Raw genomic sequence first — 7,472 nt, forward strand, 5'->3', positions numbered from 1 at the left:
ATGTCATTTACATGAACACGAAAATAAACAAAAACAATTTGGATAAAAAGTCACTACATCTCTTGTTACGTATCGACGAAAAAATAACAACAATAACAACAAACTTCTGTCATCTCCATAAATGCTAAATCAACAAACATTCCGTTAATCAATCCATTGCTTTTTTCTACTCTTTCTTATTCTTTGTATACGCGAGGAGATCCAAAATCTAGTTAAAATATTCTTTATCGAATCCCTCAAAAGGGCGAGCGATTTTATTTTAGGTAAAAGATACGAAGGGATATGTTATGAGCAAATCTGATTAAGACATACATGTACATACCATTTTCCTTGTTATTTTGTCTTCTGCGGAAGTAGTGTTGCTTTGGGGAGGATGATATCGCAGTCGAGACGGAGGTTAGTATCAAGACTAATTCAATAGCCCGAGGTGGGGCAGCAGGAAAGGATACGATGCTTTGCTCTTGATCTGATACAGATATCAAGTGGCGTAGCTTGGGTCAAGTCATTTAGAGGGCCCCGAAATCATCATGGGGGGGGGGGGGGTCGATTTCAACAGACAAAAAGCGGTATAGGGGTATAGAGGATGCCTTTTCATTTTGTTCATGTTGGCTTGCCCCCCCCCCCCCTATCGTCTCTCTTCCCTTTCCCCAAATTCCGTCTATCTGTCTGTATGTCTGTCTGTCTCTCTATCTCTATGTCTCTCTCTCTCTCTCTCTCTCTCTCTGTCTCACTCTCTGTATATCTCCCCTCTCTGTCTCTCTGTCTGTCTATCTCTCTCTCTCTCTCTCTTTGATACTATTTGAGGAAGAGACATGCCCCTGTGCACTTGTAGCTACATGTATGCAGCGCGAAATAGCGGATGATTTTCGGATAAAATGTCTAGTCAAAGTTAAAGAGAAAGTTCTGATGAAAGAAAACAAATCATGTATCAGCTTTCTCCTTCTTTCCCTTCTCTTTATACATTCCTTTGATTACCGAATGTGGAAGGATTTCATTGTAGCATTTTCTCAAGAAAAGCGCTGTTTTTGGAGTGCTCTCATATTTCAAATATTACGCCAAAAGCTTAGAATTTTGGATATATTCTGAAGCCACATGGTAATGGCATGAATCATCATTTAGGGATTTTTGTTTTGTTTAGGTCGCCATGAATCACATGACTTTTACAAGCCAATCGCCTGTCTGATTATCAAGATATTTATGATTTGAAATCGAATATCACTACAGTCTACTGGAGAAAAGAGTAAGGTAAAACCGGTCACTCAAAGCATTTTACTTTTTTTGAGGCACGGCAATCATTTAGAAGAGCACTTTTTGGGGGGCTTCAATATACACCATATTGCAGACACTGATAACACGTAGGGCTATGCATCTCAGATTTGTAAAACAACCCCTTTAAGTATTTATCTGATAACGGTCTAAGAGGCTGTTCACACCGGCAGAGATAGCGCGGTCTAGCGCGCGCTCTATCGCGGGCTAGACCGCGCTATCTCTCGTGGACCACCCCCAAGAGGTGCTCCAGTACTGGCACGCCGTTTTGGCTCGCCATGGCTCGCTGTTGGGCGGACCGAAACGACGTTGTACCTTCCACACCGCAAAGATAGCGCGCGCTAGACCGCGCTATCTCTGCCGGTGTGAACAGCCTCTAAGAAATAACCCTTCCCCATCCTGGTCAGGATGGTGGTTCTGTTTCCAGCTAACCGCCATTTATTTTTCCGTGGCACACACACAAATTCCCCTATGATTCCTAGGCACTAATTATATATTACCTCATAAAATTGTAATGAGTTGGCGTCCGATTTTCGGACACTCATCAAAAGTCGATTCCATCTATCCTGTCAGGGATATGTAGGTCTTGCTATGAATAAAGATAGTAATGATGATGAAGTTCACAAGCAGGCAAAGTGAAGTAATTTTTGAAATCTTGTTGGGAACAGTAATAAGCCATGAAGATATATTTGTATGTATACTCTGAAATGTATATTGAAAATTATGAGAATGAGTTTGCATGTTAATGCGGCTTATATGTTTATGATGCGTAGATTGATGCGGTACACGTATTGAGTGTACCTCGATGAGAATTATCATTTTAAATTGAAACTGAATCGGAGTTTTATGATTGCTCTCGCTGTAAACAAAAATGATGTTAAGTGACAGCAACACAACCGGACATATTTTACAAAAATTTGAACCTAGAAATCCCGCGTTTCTTAACTTAATATAACATTGACCGAGTTTATCTCATCAACCATTGACAAAACTCTATAATGCTAACCATAAATCGAACCCGACAAAAACCCGATCACCCAGCCAAAGCCAAACGTAAGTCTAAACTTAAACCTACTGGGAGAAAATGTTGTAAGACAAAATGTCTGAACATCACCTTATGGTAAATATGATAAATATGATATTATAGTCGAATTTCATCTTTTTATGATATAATAATAATAATGATAATAATAGTAATAACAGTGGGTTCTTATAAAGCTCTAATGTCTGTCAGACTTGAAACTCCTGGCGCTCCCCAATACTATTATTTCCCGGCTTTAACATGGCTGCCATTATGGCGATCTGTCGTTGCAAGGAATTAATTGGGGCAAATTTAAATTAATGTCTTGCCAAAGAACATTAGCAGGACTCGAACCGCGAATCATGTGATCGACTGTCCGGTGATGTATCCACTCGACCACGACACCTCAACATGTATATGTTTTACTTGATCCTATTTTGTTAGTATAATCATAAACTGAAAAAATTAAACAACACATAGGAATTGTCACTTTTCATCATTAAATTAACAAGATAGCAACTACGCCGTGTATTGTCCTTATCAAGTCGCATAAAGGAGTGTTCACATTATGGTGTGGTAAAATGGCGCATACAAAAAATCCGCCGCATTTTATTAAGTTGTAAACTGAATGGCAACTACGCGTAACAAAGCACTTGCGTGTATGATCTCAGTGTTGTAAGCTACAGTAACGTGAAGCGTATTAACTTGACATCATCATTATACAAATAAAATATTAAAAAACACCGAGGTTGTTTGCGTCGTATGTGAACGAGCCTGAACGGGTATCTATCTCATCCTGTGCAGCATCATGAGAAACAGGTAGTTTAGAACTGACATCGCTATCACGTGTGTAATTAATCAATCTGCCTGTCATGGAAGATCAATAGAAAGAGAGTGGATAATTACTGTTTAATATGACCCATTAATTAGTCCTTGATGGACAGGCTTAATTATACCTCATAGCAGCCGTTAATTATCGACGCTATAAAAAGATATTGATTGTACCGCAGACGGCCAATTTCACCACGCGCGTTTGGGTTAGGAAGTGGGATGAAAACTTGTAATGTTGATAATATTGGGAGATCAGGTATCTTCTTGAAATTAGCATACCAGCCAAGACGGGTCAAGTGCGTAATCTAAACTCATCATAGAACTAAGCAGAAATTAATGTTCTGAATGAATCAATGAAGTCGGAATTGATCGAGTAGTTCACTGACACCATCTGTATAAGCGTATTTCAAAATGGAGGTCGGATGCGATCTTTGTTTGCTATATACTCTGAAAAAAAATTGGGTTTCGATATTAAGGTGAAGACTGTTATATTAGATTGCCGATTCATTCTAGTCATAATGTTGAAATGAAAAAAAGCGTTGGAGTAATTTCACATCAAAAGGATTGATCTTAAAGATAAGCTTGAATTCTGGTTATTATAGAAAATAAATTCTCACAGAATCCAACAAAATTGAGACTGAATGTTCAAGATTAGAAATAGATAACACGTGCCAAACGATTTTGGTAGAAAATGTCTAGGGGCTGAGTAATGAGAATAGAAAGATAAGCAAATCAAGGTAAACAAAAGAGAGGTTTTTCCTTTAATTGAAGATGGTTTCAAGCAAGTTTGTTTTTATTTTACTGGTTCAAACAATCAATCTACTGCAGGAAAACCAATCAAGAATGAATTATAGCCATGTTCTCTCGACATACAATTCCCATACCAGACCTGTGGATTAGCTCTATCAGGGAATCTTGTCCCAGTTCGGATGTTGATTGCAATAATTCCCCACATCTCTCTACTTTCCAGGCACGTAGCCACGGGGGGGGGGGGGGGGGGCACGTGCCCCCCTAAAATTTCCAAGATCGGTTGAACTTTTTTGACCCCTTTTTTTGACCCCGATCGATTACATGTAGGTGCCCCCCCCCCAAAAAAAAAAACAACAAAAAAAAACAAAAAAAAAACATCGAACTCTGGCTACATGCCTGCTACTTTCTGCCACTCTACACTCTTGCATTGATATTTCACTCCATGTTTTAATGTTCCCCTCCCTTAAAGACTTGTGCACACAATAATTAATGGTTGAAAACTTTGACAAAAAATTTAATGTCGAACGCGTGAGTGGTCCCATACATTCATATTCACCAGCAGGTCTTAGAACCCCTCCTATTTCATCCCAAATTGAATTCCCTTTCGTCAGCTTTAGGCATAGAGTGTGTCCCTGTATATTTTTCTTATTCTCCGAATTTGCTTTTACAGCATGATGTTGAACATAAAGAATATGTTTCCTAGAACTTTCAAACCTTCACTTTTGATTGCTAATGTCCATTATTCCTTTATACGATGTGACATAAATACTACTACCAATAGTACTACTAATAAAAGTGGAGTCTTGAACAGCGCTCATGTCTGGCACACTTTGCCATTCCTAGCGCTTATAGTTAATACATAAAAATATTCATTTATACTCGTCTGCGAAAAGCCTCGTATTAACGATTAATAAAAGAAAGTACATGGATGTATTAGAAGATATTAATTGTATCGATATTTAGTTAGAAAAATGTAAAAAAAGAACGATAGAAAAAATTACGATAAGGGAAACTAAGGAGCATTAATCAAAATTGATATAAGTCTCTTGTCAGATGGAACAGTTTTATATGAAATTCGAGAATTCATTATCGGTAAACACATGGTGTGGAATATTAAAGCAACCATTATGGATTCAAAAAGTAAACACTTCGTAGGGGAATGGGAGCTCATCAGAAACGAAAATTAAATCCACGCACGGAGAATTTCAAATTGACTGGGAGACAAAAATGGTGAGCTCATAATTGAATCTACCCGCGTGCGTTGTCGAGGACCGCCATATACCATTACAGATTTAATTGTATCAATTTGTTTGCATTTGCTAGTCTGTCCTTTGGTGAGTGCGCCCTTATTGGAATAGATTTCCCAGGACTGTTCATCCTATCCATCCCACTCATCATCTCTTAACAGCCTGCATTTCAAATTTTATCCTACACCGTGGGAATTATACGATTCCAATAATTGTTGTTGTGGTCATTTCTACGATTTTGAAGAAAAGTTAAACAAAAGATACAAGTTTGCGCATACAAAATGACAATAATAATAGCCAGGTCCGTGATCCTGTTCGGGTTATTAAAGGCAGGTCTGAATGAGGTGTCACTGAATATGGAAAGGGAGATAAATGGAATACAGTAACACAATTTGACATTAACCTCAGGACTACATCTCAACAACAATTACCATGAAAGGGAATCAAGCATAAAGAGGGCATTGGAAATGTAAAGCCTTGGCACTGACAGTAACTCTTTACTTTGACAGAAAAAACGTTCTCCTCCGGGATTCTTGTATAGTATGTGCAAACTTGCTCCAATGTAATCAGGGTAATATTTATTAAAAAACGTTTTCGCGTTGTTCAGTGAATGTTATTCTATCTCTATTTATGTTTTAATGTTTTTCTTTGTGTGTTTTTATTCATAAAAAACACATTATATCAATGACTGAAAAGGATTAGAAAATAAACTTGTTATTTGCAAGCGGAATATATTTAAAGCTTATTTCACTGCATGGATGCTATCACTTAGTAATTTCCCCCGAAAACCTAAAACTAGTTGTGGTGAAAGTGGAGTTACCTAAATGTTTGAACAAAAAAAAAATCGACTCCCCCAGAGCTAATTAGAATCTCATACATACAGCCACTTATGACATTTACATTGTAAAAAGGCAAACAAATGGTATGAAGCCCTGGTGTGCCATAACAAAGGATGCATGAAAGGTTAAGGCCCGGGAAAGCTCGATCGGTAATGTCACCAATTTAGCGGATAATTGCACATATCAAATACCAACGGGAGAATGACAGTTAGAAAATGAGGGGCATAAAGGGCATCGTGATATATAATAAGCATGATTAAAAAATGGAGAGGGTTGATTCATATAGCACGGTCTCACGACTACACTCCAATAGTTCTTCTGAATGTTTGTACTATCCTGTAAATGTACGAGAGTAGGAATCCACTCTTTTAGGAGTCATATGAAGGATTGATTTGTTTCAGAGTGGAAATCCACGCTCAGAATAGTGAAATCCATTCTCAAAAGAGTAACTCTAACTGATGTTTGGAGTTGATTGCACTATGATTTGGAGTTGATTCTACTCCAAAACGAAGTGAACTGTATTAATTTTGCCAAAGAGCTGATTTCCACCCCTCTACATTAAGAGAGAACGCATTCCTGGGGGGGGGGGGGGGGGGGGGGGGCTCACAAAAATAAGATTGACTTTAACTTGGACTATGAAAGGCCGTTTTTGCTGCTGTTTGCTCTCACCATTTACTGGCATTGGTATCTCAAGGGACTTACAAATCGTGGTAAAAAATCTACAGAATTTACATTTTTGACAATTCATTATTGAAGGAAAAACTGTTATCTAAAGATCATAATTGTGAAGGCAAACAGTGGCATGAACATCCTGCCATAGTAAAGTCCAACTTAAAGTCGATCTTAGTCTTTGTGAAACACTCCTTTGGTTTTACATGTTTTAAATGACAGGTAGTTATATTTGTAGGTTTGAGGTCAAGTGTGTGAGGGCGTGAGGGTGTGTGTATGTGCGTGTGGTGTAGGATGTGAGTAGGCTCTCTGTGCTTGCTTATTGACCAGCTCTACAAGTGAAATCTTAGTTTGTTTGTTTGTTTACTTGACTGCTGAGAAACCATGTGCACGATTGTAAGTGAGAAAGCATGGGACTGACGGCTTTATGTCCTCTCCGAGGGACTCAGTAATGATGCCTCACCAAAGGGTACTAGCTATATATAGCGCATCGACTGGGTTTTAAACCCGGTACCTCCCGGTTGTGAGACAACTGGGAACCGTTTAAAAAATGACAAACAAAAAATTAGGGATAAATCTGCTGATAACCAATCAGAAGCAAGGATTTCACTAGCTTATAAACAAAATGTCGTGAAATGGGGCCATCACTGAGCCATCTCGCACCTCCTGCCCTATATTTCAGATGGTGACGTTAGAGGTCGGTACTCAGACGTAAATAATCATATTTGATTGATACTCGCCTGTTCGAACCAAACCACCCTCCCATACCCTCCCACACCCTCACACATGGATACCCATGGACAAAGCACCCTCGCACATTCCTCCGCCCACATTTACCACATTATTTTG

Source organism: Strongylocentrotus purpuratus, unplaced genomic scaffold (genome assembly GCF_000002235.5).
Source record: "Strongylocentrotus purpuratus isolate Spur 01 unplaced genomic scaffold, Spur_5.0 spur5_scaffold_1, whole genome shotgun sequence".
Lineage (NCBI taxonomy): Eukaryota > Metazoa > Echinodermata > Echinoidea > Camarodonta > Strongylocentrotidae > Strongylocentrotus > Strongylocentrotus purpuratus.